We start from the raw sequence: 10,469 nt of genomic DNA on the forward strand, positions 1-10,469 counted from the left end.
TGGCACCGCTTGCCCCTGGAACCCAAAAACGCTGACGGAGCTCAGCCAGCATATGATTCCTTCCAGCATGCCCTATAGTTTCGTGTATGTGTCTCAATATTACATTCGTAACATGCAAATCCTTTGGCAGTATGGCTGGCTGCTTCCAACTGTCAGGCATTGCTGCTCTACTCAACCGTCCACCAACTCTCATGACTCCTTCTCACAACACAGGATTTAATTTGCGAAGACAGCTTCCTTTCCCTACTTTATGTTTTCTTCTTAGCATTGCCAAGTCACCTCCAAATTTTTGTCTCTGGCAGTATTTTACAATCTCCAATTCCGCATTATCTAGATCTTCACAAGTTATGCCCTTTCCTTTGTAAGATTTTTTAAACTTGTTAATTTTGGTCTGAATGCCTTGTTCCGTTTCAGCTGAACCCTTTTTGTCCATTATACTTAATTCCTTTCTCTTTGTTTTCAGTTCCAACAGCATCTCTTTCCACCTAAGAAACCAAGCAACGGCACGTTTCAGCTTCATCCAGGACGAATAGTAGTTCATCATCCGGTCCATGGAATCTTGGGGCTCCTTTACTTGTACGCCATGTACTTTGATTGCTCGTTTGACCTCAGGGTCATCAATGTCTAACATTCCAGGATCTGGATTCTGCGGCCACTCATTTTCTGAGAAGTGCAAGAACTTTGGTCCAGAAAGCCAACTGCTGTTTTTTAAGAAGGCTTCGACAGTCTGTCCTCTTGAGACATAGTCTGCAGGGTTAAGAGTCGTATTAACATATCTCCACTGTGAAATGTGAGAATGCTTCAGAACTGTCGATATTCTATTAGCTACAAAGGTCTTAAATCTGGTGCTTTCACTTCTCAGGTACTTAAGTACAGCTGTGCTATCAGTCCAAAAGACTGAGTCACGAAGCTCCAGATCAAGTTCCTTTTTAAGTAGCTTGTCCATCTTGACTGCTACGGTAGCTGCAGTCAATTCCATTCTTGGAATTGTTGGTGCCTTTAGTGGCGCCACCCTAGCCTTTGCCATCATCAAGGTAGATTGAGTCTGGCCGCTTTCATTGCCTAACAGCAAATAGCTGACTGTTCCATACGCATCCTCACTTGCATCCGCAAAATGATGCAGCTGTGCAAAGGTTGGCGGACCAAATTCACTCGTCTTGATGCATCTGTTGATTCCAAAACTGTCTAACTGTCGCAAACCTGAGACCCATTTTTTCCATCTCTGTATAACGTCATTTGGCAAGTCTTCATCCCAGCTGTATTTTTCTCGGCAAAGGTCTTGAAGGATTCTCTTAGCTGATAAGAGAACAGGAGCAAGGAAGCCCAATGGGTCAAAGATAGAACTGACAAGAGAAAGTAGGCCTCTCCTAGTCAATGGCCGATCCTTAAGACTAATCTTGAATTTGAACTGATCTGATTCGGCACACCATTGGATTCCCAATGTTCTCTCCATTGGTAAGCTGTCTTGATCCAAAGCCAAATCTTGAAATCCTTGCGCTCTTTCTTCCTCAGAAAATAAGGTGAGCAGTTTTCGACTGTTGCTTGACCACTCCGTCAGCCGGAAACCTCCCTTCATCAACATACTCCTCAAATTGGAACATAGAGCAATGGCCGTATCTTCATCTCTAACTGACTTAAGGCAGTCATCGACATAAAAATTCCTCTTAACTGTCCGAGCAGCTTCTGGACCAAATTCAATCTCGAAATCTGTTGCGCATTTTTGCAGAGCAAAATTTGCAACACTAGGCGATAAAGTTACGCCAAAAATGTGGACCACCATTTTATATTCAGCAAGCTCTTCCTGATAGTTCCCACCAGGCCACCATAGGAACCTCAAGAGATCCGTGTCTTCGTCCCGAACCTTGACCTGGTGGAACATAGCTTCCACATCTGCCATCATAGCCACAGCCTCTTGTCGGAACCTCATGAGGACCCCCACCAACGAACTTGTCAGGACCTTGCAAGAGTTGTTGATTTAATGATGTTCCTTGGTAGCTCGCTGCACAATCAAAAACCACACGTAGTTTCTGCTTGACGGGATGTCGGACCCCGTGGTGAGGCAGGTACCATGTCTTTCCTTTCGGAGGCGTGAGCTGGCTCTTGTCAAGCTTCACCGCATAACTCTTTCGTAGAATGTCAGAGAGGTTAGGTGGCAGTTTGGGCGGGGCCTATTTTGTGGGCGGAGCTTAAAGCTCTGTCCCATCTGTGACGTCATAAGCGGGAGGTGGGCGTATCCTCTGTTCTGATTGGTCGGGGGGAGGGGGTTTTGGCCAAATGGTATACATGCTTATGCCACGTGTTGCCGATAGGGGGGTCGTATGGTTTGGGGGGTTGTTAAACTTTAATACTAATGTGTTATTTTTAACAACGTTTTTAAGGAATAATAAAACATATAGCAGGATGAACGTAAGCTAGGGCAAAACTTTAGTGATACATTTAAAAGAAAGAAAAGTAGGCGTATTTTAAACAAGTAGAGACATGCCCCAAGCGAAACACCGTATTTTTAAACAAACGACACGTTCCAAACTTTTAACTTTTAAACAAGCCCAAAAGAGCAAATGCGAAACAAGCACAAGCATTTTAAAACCCATTACATTTAACCAACGTATTTAAAGAAGAACAAGAAAACCTTTTAGCGATGTTTACCATTGTTAGGTTGAATAAAACATTTAACCAGCAAACATCTTAGCCCCACAGCTTGCCCCGTGTGCGGCCGGCCAGTTCAAACTTCCGCGTCAAATGGCCGATCGCTGGGGGAAGGGGAGGGGCGTAAACACACGTTCAAAATCGCCGGCGGAGGCGGGAATTGTAAACGCAAGCCCTTGTCCCTTAATTGTGTGAACACGCCACCATACTGACAGAATGCGCATTAACTCTATTTGTTAATCTGACTTATTTGTAAACAGCATAAAATGATCTATTTCTAATTAAAATAAAAGTCGGACTCTAGCACCACAAGTCCCGACTGTTTAGCAACATTGAGCTAATTTCATCAACGGACGACTAATCACAAGGAATAATAGAATTATCCGCTCCCAGGCTATTAGACATATGGTGTAGTCATAAAAATCGCTGATGTTTACACGAATCCATGCATCAAACAAAGAATAATGGTTCGTAAGACAACCATTTCAAAATGGTAACAACAAACGGATCGAACGCTATTTCAAATAAGTCCCTTAAACGTGCCGTTTTTTAAAGTAATGAAGCACTTTTCGGCCAATGTGAAAAATAAAGTAAAGCGCCCTAAGCATTTCGACAACAAAAATCAAGGAATAACGGCATTACCCCAGAAGCATGGGTGTGGCATTGCCTCAGCACATACCGTTAGGTGGGGGTGTCTACTTTTTTTTTTGTTAAACGGTTCACACCTGTTGAAGCCTAGGTCGGAATAGACCGGTCATCCGTTCCCAGGCAATTATCCATTTGCCGTAATGTCATAAAACGTCGCCAATGTTTTTCCCGAAACCGCACAGCAAACAAAGAATATTGATTGGTAAACCAGATGACAAGTATGCCCCCACCAAGCAGGGGTTTAAGGGGGGCCGAGTGGCTAAGGCGTTGGACTTAAGCTCCAAGTGTCGTACTGAAAATAAACACAGTCTACTAATGTTTTAAACTAGAAATAATTCTCTTTAACATAAATGTACTGTTTTAACACACTGTTTGATATAATGTATGTGAATAGACTAGACAATAAGTTTTAGGGCTTAACTCGTGTTTTAGCAAATGTGACGCCGTAGAGTCAAGCGCTGTCTGGCCTGTTGGCAAATGTCCCAGCATGCACGAGAAACATTGTGTAAAAAACTTTTGCTTCAAGATTCGATATGGAAGTTAGCCGACAAAATTTTGCAGATTTCATAAAAGAAGACACGGTAAGAATCGCGTTCTATCCGGCGATGTGCCCCTCTGCCTACCCCAACATGGACGCCTCACAAGCGAGACAGCGGAAGCAGCATATACTATGGGTAACCGATCCCCCGCATCTCTAATCTATCAGGGAAAAAAATGATAAGTTTTTGAACAAACTGCTGACGTTTTTCTAACACCGATGACATGGGCACAGTGCGAGTTGGAGAGACAGGGCAAGCATTGGACTCGGGGGTAACATTATTATTATGGCAGAGTGTACAGGACTCGCCCCACTGCCTCGGGACGTGGGTGGTCGCCCGGACAAACAAACACTTGTATTTAATTGTTGTATAAGCTAGTGAACGGCATGTATCAGCATACATCAAAAGCATTTTTAAAACTTTGGTAGAATTCTTATTTTAAAATAAGTATAAAATGTGTTATAAAGCATTTGACCAATGATAATTAATTAAGAATTACGGGAGCGAGGTACGGGAGCGGTCAAGAATTTAGAATATATTTTTGTTATTTTACCCTTCCTTTGTTAAGGGGTTATTTTAAAATAAGTATTAAAACATGCCATGAAACATTTTATTCAAAGTACTTTAAGGGTAGCTTTACAGAAGTTTAGTCAAGAGGCGACAAGCCACTCTCTCTTTGAAAATGCGCAGGGCATAGACACTGATGATCCAAACAAGGAATAAAACAGTTTAGCAGTAACTGTTATTTTGCTATTTAAAGAAGGTAGGCATGGTTATTTAATCACATTTAATAGCACCTAGTAAGCGACATTTAGAATCAAGCATCAAATACGCATGAAAAACTTTGGTAGAATAATGTCTAGTTGTTCTGATGGAAACGCCCCGCTGGGAGGGGTAATTCACCTCATGCTTTATTAAGCGAGCAAGTGGCAAGCACAAAATACAGATACATCTGAAAGCTTGAAACAGACACAGACATCTTCGCCGATCAACTTTCAACGCAAAGATGGAAATGCTAAACTGGAGGTATGATACACTGTCATTTTAACATTATTTTATATTTGTTATAAGGGCCAATACGGTGAAAACATATTATTGTTATTTTGACCAAAAGTTTTTTTTATGTTATCAAGTGAATTAAGGATGCCGAGCAAGGATGTTGAAGAAAACGGCCGACGTGTCGGTAAGTTTTCAGACATAGCAATGTGCAAGGGTTTTCACTGTTTAAAATGGGTAAAGACAACATGTGATTATGTACACACAGGTTCAGATGAGGGACCCCCGGTCGAAGAATTGACCACAAATATTGAGAAGATTATTAGGGAAGGGCCTATGGAGGACACAGCGGGGGGTGACGACGTGAAGACGGCAATGGCGGGGGGCCCCGTGGCGCGACGAACGATCCATTTTATCATAGGGGCCGTGGCATGGATTATGGATACGGTAATAGATAGCGATTGTGCGGCGTGTGCAGCATACTGCCCCAACTTACGCTGGCACAGGTGTTACAACGGGCCAGAGCCATATTATATGCTTTATAATTTTGAAAGGGTCGCCAAAAAGCTGTGCACGCCACGGGTTGCAGATATATTAAGAAACTGTATCATGACGTTTACACCAATGCCGCCAGCCGTAACAATTGTTCAAGAGGCTATTGATACCGTTGTAAATAAACTGAAATATGTTAGCGATATACGCGCAACGCTGGACGGAATAATGAGCGATATTATAGCCCCTGAGCACACGCGCGATGTTTATACTGCAGTTCTGGGGTACTGGCGAGTGGTGCGGCATGCGTGAATGTCATTTCAAAAGTTATTTTTAAGAGTTATGGTCCTGTTTTTATTTTATTTTGTAGCAAGTAAGTAAGTAAATAAAATAATAATAATGAAAATAATGTGTGAAATGAGTTTCTTTTTTTTTTACTTTTCACTCTATCTCCATCCATGAAACCTGCAAAGTTACAATTATTGGCTAAATTGCGGATTGTAGATGACATGGGGCCATGCAGGGACACGTTGGACAATTCTTCTTCTAGCCATGTAGTCTTCACTCTCATCCAGGATATTACCCCATTATGTCACCCTTAAGCAGGCAACATGTGTACCACCCTGTATAATCTATCTACACCACCAAATGACCCAGGGTTTTGATGGCGTAAAATAAACACGGTCAAGTGCTTGTTAGCAATAACAACACAATGTTTTCATGACTCAACTCATTTTATTTAGAAAGCATATAAAAATGAGCAGCCAATCACATTTTGACAGACGTTTACACACCAGCCATAGGCTGCTCGCATGTGTACAAATTGCAGAAATCATTAAATGCCTCATCCACAGCATACTCACAATCACCGTCTTCAGCGAAGCGTTTCAGCTCGCGCAATTTGGCCCGTACATTAATTTGGCCTTTAAGTTCAGAAACTAACACATCGATTGATGCATGTATTTTTACAGGAGCGGTATGAGGGTGAAACATGGCCACCGCCTTTGTGATAATATGTTTAAGCCGTGGCCTATACAGCTTTTTGAACAGCTTTTCAAAATTGTTAAAGAAATAAAACGGTACAGGTTCATAGCGACACGTGTGCTGAAGCAGGCTAGGGTGTTTCACAGAACAGCCGATACAGTTCTCCTTCAAGTCATCTTCGATTAGCCGCTCCAGAATAAAGGCAAGTGACCCTTTGATTATCTTCATGGCAGCTTCGGTGATGCCGCCACCCCCAGAATCTCCAGATAATGATGGAGCCGCAAAACGATCGCGGAAATCATCCAACAGCGATGCAGTAACCCGCGATGTATCCATTAGGGCAGAGTCCGCACGCGGAGGTTGTGACTGGAACAGAACCCCATACGGGCACCATGATGCGGCCAGCCGCGGAGTGTATTGAGGAAGCTCTGGTGGCGTTGTATCCATTCGCTGTCCAAAAGTATAGAGGGTCATGGATGGGGATCGCTGGGGGTTAAGTTGAAGAGAAGACTTGTTGAGCTGTATCGCCCCAAAAGTAAATTCAGGCGTGAGGTGGAAATGTTGGGGTGGGGAAAAGGTCTGTGGGTGTGTCTCGTCCAGGTGACGATACCCAATGAGATGAAACATGGCCACCTCACGCCTGAATTTACTTTTGGGGCGATACAGCTCAACAAGTCTTCTCTTCAACTTAACCCCCAGCGATCCCCATCCATGACCCTCTATACTTTTGGACAGCGAATGGATACAACGCCACCAGAGCTTCCTCAATACACTCCGCGGCTGGCCGCATCATGGTGCCCGTATGGGGTTCTGTTCCAGTCACAACCTCCGCGTGCGGACTCTGCCCTAATGGATACATCGCGGGTTACTGCATCGCTGTTGGATGATTTCCGCGATCGTTTTGCGGCTCCATCATTATCTGGAGATTCTGGGGGTGGCGGCATCACCGAAGCTGCCATGAAGATAATCAAAGGGTCACTTGCCTTTATTCTGGAGCGGCTAATCGAAGATGACTTGAAGGAGAACTGTATCGGCTGTTCTGTGAAACACCCTAGCCTGCTTCAGCACACGTGTCGCTATGAACCTGTACCGTTTTATTTCTTTAACAATTTTGAAAAGCTGTTCAAAAAGCTGTATAGGCCACGGCTTAAACATATTATCACAAAGGCGGTGGCCATGTTTCACCCTCATACCGCTCCTGTAAAAATACATGCATCAATCGATGTGTTAGTTTCTGAACTTAAAGGCCAAATTAATGTACGGGCCAAATTGCGCGAGCTGAAACGCTTCGCTGAAGACGGTGATTGTGAGTATGCTGTGGATGAGGCATTTAATGATTTCTGCAATTTGTACACATGCGAGCAGCCTATGGCTGGTGTGTAAACGTCTGTCAAAATGTGATTGGCTGCTCATTTTTATATGCTTTCTAAATAAAATGAGTTGAGTCATGAAAACATTGTGTTGTTATTGCTAACAAGCACTTGACCGTGTTTATTTTACGCCATCAAAACCCTGGGTCATTTGGTGGTGTAGATAGATTATACAGGGTGGTACACATGTTGCCTGCTTAAGGGTGACATAATGGGGTAATATCCTGGATGAGAGTGAAGACTACATGGCTAGAAGAAGAATTGTCCAACGTGTCCCTGCATGGCCCCATGTCATCTACAATCCGCAATTTAGCCAATAATTGTAACTTTGCAGGTTTCATGGATGGAGATAGAGTGAAAAGTAAAAAAAAAAGAAACTCATTTCACACATTATTTTCATTATTATTATTTTATTTACTTACTTACTTGCTACAAAATAAAATAAAAACAGGACCATAACTCTTAAAAATAACTTTTGAAATGACATTCACGCATGCCGCACCACTCGCCAGTACCCCAGAACTGCAGTATAAACATCGCGCGTGTGCTCAGGGGCTATAATATCGCTCATTATTCCGTCCAGCGTTGCGCGTATATCGCTAACATATTTCAGTTTATTTACAACGGTATCAATAGCCTCTTGAACAATTGTTACGGCTGGCGGCATTGGTGTAAACGTCATGATACAGTTTCTTAATATATCTGCAACCCGTGGCGTGCACAGCTTTTTGGCGACCCTTTCAAAATTATAAAGCATATAATATGGCTCTGGCCCGTTGTAACACCTGTGCCAGCGTAAGTTGGGGCAGTATGCTGCACACGCCGCACAATCGCTATCTATTACCGTATCCATAATCCATGCCACGGCCCCTATGATAAAATGGATCGTTCGTCGCGCCACGGGGCCCCCCGCCATTGCCGTCTTCACGTCGTCACCCCCCGCTGTGTCCTCCATAGGCCCTTCCCTAATAATCTTCTCAATATTTGTGGTCAATTCTTCGACCGGGGGTCCCTCATCTGAACCTGTGTGTACATAATCACATGTTGTCTTTACCCATTTTAAACAGTGAAAACCCTTGCACATTGCTATGTCTGAAAACTTACCGACACGTCGGCCGTTTTCTTCAACATCCTTGCTCGGCATCCTTAATTCACTTGATAACATAAAAAAAACTTTTGGTCAAAATAACAATAATATGTTTTCACCGTATTGGCCCTTATAACAAATATAAAATAATGTTAAAATGACAGTGTATCATACCTCCAGTTTAGCATTTCCATCTTTGCGTTGAAAGTTGATCGGCGAAGATGTCTGTGTCTGTTTCAAGCTTTCAGATGTATCTGTATTTTGTGCTTGCCACTTGCTCGCTTAATAAAGCATAAGGTGAATTACCCCTCCCAGCGGGGCGTTTCCATCAGAACAACTAGACATTATTCTACCAAAGTTTTTCATGCGTATTTGATGCTTGATTCTAAATGTCGCTTACTAGGTGCTATTAAATGTGATTAAATAACCATGCCTACCTTCTTTAAATAGCAAAATAACAGTTACTGCTAAACTGTTTTATTCCTTGTTTGGATCATCAGTGTCTATGCCCTGCGCATTTTCAAAGAGAGAGTGGCTTGTCGCCTCTTGACTAAACTTCTGTAAAGCTACCCTTAAAGTACTTTGAATAAAATGTTTCATGGCATGTTTTAATACTTATTTTAAAATAACCCCTTAACAAAGGAAGGGTAAAATAACAAAAATATATTCTAAATTCTTGACCGCTCCCGTACCTCGCTCCCGTAATTCTTAATTAATTATCATTGGTCAAATGCTTTATAACACATTTTATACTTATTTTAAAATAAGAATTCTACCAAAGTTTTAAAAATGCTTTTGATGTATGCTGATACATGCCGTTCACTAGCTTATACAACAATTAAATACAAGTGTTTGTTTGTCCGGGCGACCACCCACGTCCCGAGGCAGTGGGGCGAGTCCTGTACACTCTGCCATAATAATAATGTTACCCCCGAGTCCAATGCTTGCCCTGTCTCTCCAACTCGCACTGTGCCCATGTCATCGGTGTTAGAAAAACGTCAGCAGTTTGTTCAAAAACTTATCATTTTTTTCCCTGATAGATTAGAGATGCGGGGGATCGGTTACCCATAGTATATGCTGCTTCCGCTGTCTCGCTTGTGAGGCGTCCATGTTGGGGTAGGCAGAGGGGCACATCGCCGGATAGAACGCGATTCTTACCGTGTCTTCTTTTATGAAATCTGCAAAATTTTGTCGGCTAACTTCCATATCGAATCTTGAAGCAAAAGTTTTTTACACAATGTTTCTCGTGCATGCTGGGACATTTGCCAACAGGCCAGACAGCGCTTGACTCTACGGCGTCACATTTGCTAAAACACGAGTTAAGCCCTAAAACTTATTGTCTAGTCTATTCACATACATTATATCAAACAGTGTGTTAAAACAGTACATTTATGTTAAAGAGAATTATTTCTAGTTTAAAACATTAGTAGACTGTGTTTATTTTCAGTACGACACTTGGAGCTTAAGTCCAACGCCTTAGCCACTCGGCCCCCCTTAAACCCCTGCTTGGTGGGGGCATACTTGTCATCTGGTTTACCAATCAATATTCTTTGTTTGCTGTGCGGTTTCGGGAAAAACATTGGCGACGTTTTATGACATTACGGCAAATGGATAATTGCCTGGGAACGGATGACCGGTCTATTCCGACCTAGGCTTCAACAGGTGTGAACCGTTTAACAAAAAAAAAAGTAGACACCCCCACCTAAC

The 10,469-nt window shown here is 42.7% G+C and overlaps 2 long non-coding RNA genes across 2 annotated transcripts; one reads left to right on the forward strand and one right to left on the reverse strand.

Moving 5' to 3' along the window:
* Positions 1-4,772: 4,772 nt before the first annotated feature.
* Positions 4,773-5,685, forward strand: LOC140582006 (uncharacterized). The gene is made up of 3 exons (XR_011985052.1): positions 4,773-4,859; positions 4,967-5,016; positions 5,098-5,685. It is a non-coding gene; the product is annotated as an uncharacterized lncRNA (long non-coding RNA).
* A 2,425-nt stretch (positions 5,686-8,110) lies between these two features.
* Positions 8,111-9,023, reverse strand: LOC140582008 (uncharacterized). Its single transcript, XR_011985054.1, has 3 exons — positions 8,937-9,023; positions 8,780-8,829; positions 8,111-8,698 (listed from the first exon to the last, which is right to left on the reverse strand). It is a non-coding gene; the product is annotated as an uncharacterized lncRNA (long non-coding RNA).
* Between the last annotated feature and the right edge of the window lie 1,446 nt (positions 9,024-10,469).

Source organism: Paramormyrops kingsleyae, chromosome 23, assembly GCF_048594095.1.
Source record: "Paramormyrops kingsleyae isolate MSU_618 chromosome 23, PKINGS_0.4, whole genome shotgun sequence".
In the NCBI taxonomy this organism is placed as follows: domain Eukaryota; kingdom Metazoa; phylum Chordata; class Actinopteri; order Osteoglossiformes; family Mormyridae; genus Paramormyrops; species Paramormyrops kingsleyae.